Consider the following 1,999-nt stretch of genomic DNA (forward strand, 5'->3'; position numbering starts at 1 on the left):
GTATAAAAAGAAAGGTAGAGATTTATTTCTACCCTAATGTTTTTTCTTGACCTAGCCTCCTCTTTCTCATCACAAGAACACAAAGACAATTAAATTTTACAGAAAATTTTAGATTGATTTCTAGCATAATCAAAGGGCATATCTCAGATCGTCTTGGGTGCAACTAATAGGCACTTTATATATTTTTGGAAAGACCAAAATAAGGAGAAAAATACTCTTATTTCGGTTCACTTGGCCGAAATTAGGGAAGCTTTTCTTTTCCTAATGGACTTCAAGTTTCGGTCTGTATAAAAAGAAAGGTAGAGATTTATTTCTACCCTAACGTTCTTTCTTGACCTAGCCTCCTCTTTCTCATCACAAGAACACAAAGACAATTAAATTTTACAGAAAATTTTAGATTGATTTCTAGCATAATCAAAGGGCATATCTCAGATCGTCTTGGGTGCAACTAATAGGCGAATATCAATTTTGATATTGTTTTTAGGCCATATTTGCTAGGACCGAAGGTTAATTCTAAATCTTTTTACTTATGTTTATGTATTTTATTTTATGACCTTAGATCATCTTTATTAAATCGTTATAATCCTTCTAGTTTAAGGGAAGTATACAGATTTATTTCCCACAAGTGGTATCAGAGCAATAGGCTACGATTTTAATTTTGATGATTTTCATAAAATTTGTATGTAAACTATAACCTAATTTTCGAGAAAAAAAAATTAGGGTTTCGTTTTTTTTTTTCGGCTAAAAAAAAAAAAAAAAAAAAAAAAAAAAAAAAAAATTTTTTTTTGGCCGAGTTTTTTATCTTTCGGCCTGTTTTTTTTCTTCTTTCGTTTTTCCTTTTATTTGATGATTTATATCCGATTTCTTTAGATCATATCATTGTTTTAATCGGTTAAAATTATCATATGAGAATTGGTAGATTTTGATTTAATGCAGATTAAGTTAAAATAAATATAGTATCATCATGTCATTGATACAAGAACTTGTTTTTGCTATATAGTTTTAGCATATAAGATTAATCATGATTGTTAATTCATTTGCTAAACCATGTTCTATTAGCAACTATAAACTTTGTTCTTCATCAATTTTTGTATTAGGGCTTTTTGCCGCAAAAGGAAAATAATTTTGACGGCTCAATTTTTTTTTAGGTATGCCGTGAAAAAAAAACGTCTTTAGGTTTTTTTTTCTCTATTACCGAATCAGAAAAAAAAAGAAAAAAAGGAAAGATTTTTTTCCGAAAAAATTATGGAAGTTTTTTTTCTTAATTGCCGAATAAAAAAAAGGGGAAGGGGCTGTTTTTTTTATGATCAGCCGTGTAGTAGCTGTTAAAAATAATAAAAAAAAAATTTTGTTTATTTTTTCAGCCGAACCAATTTTAATTGGTTTTTATTTTTTTTATTTTTGGCCAATTAGTTATTGTGAATCGGTTCACAATTTAAAGATACCGAGTTATTTTAAAGCGGTTTAAAATTTTGACGGATAGAATTCATATTACAAGTTATTATGGATTGAAATGAAATTAATGTGATTAAATTGCGGAATTGTCACTTAATTTAATTTAAATAGGTGGTTTGGATAAATTAATCAACATAATTAATGTATTGTATTATGTATGTTTAATTTATTTTAGTTGATGCTTTTAATTATGTTGAATGAATCGAATGAATGAATTTTATTTACGTATTTAATTTTGCAATCGGTTGTAATTTGTAATACTTAGTGTGGCCTTAGTCAATTATGTTTTCGTAATGAAGGAAACATGATTTTTATGTAATTATGAGATCTCGAATCTCCTTTATTTTAGTTTTGGGTTTTGAAATTAGAATGTAATTAATAGGTCAATTATGTAATTTTATTTATTGTAATTTCAAAGAAGACTAAAGATGAAGATTCAAGCTCACTCCCGCTACATGGATCAAGATGGAACATCAAGACAAACTTCTCGGGTCCAAGGATGGATTCCAAACTTGTATTTATTGTTCATTTTGATAGGATAGGC

The sequence above is a fragment of the Silene latifolia genome, chromosome Y (assembly GCF_048544455.1).
Source record: "Silene latifolia isolate original U9 population chromosome Y, ASM4854445v1, whole genome shotgun sequence".
Lineage (NCBI taxonomy): Eukaryota > Viridiplantae > Streptophyta > Magnoliopsida > Caryophyllales > Caryophyllaceae > Silene > Silene latifolia.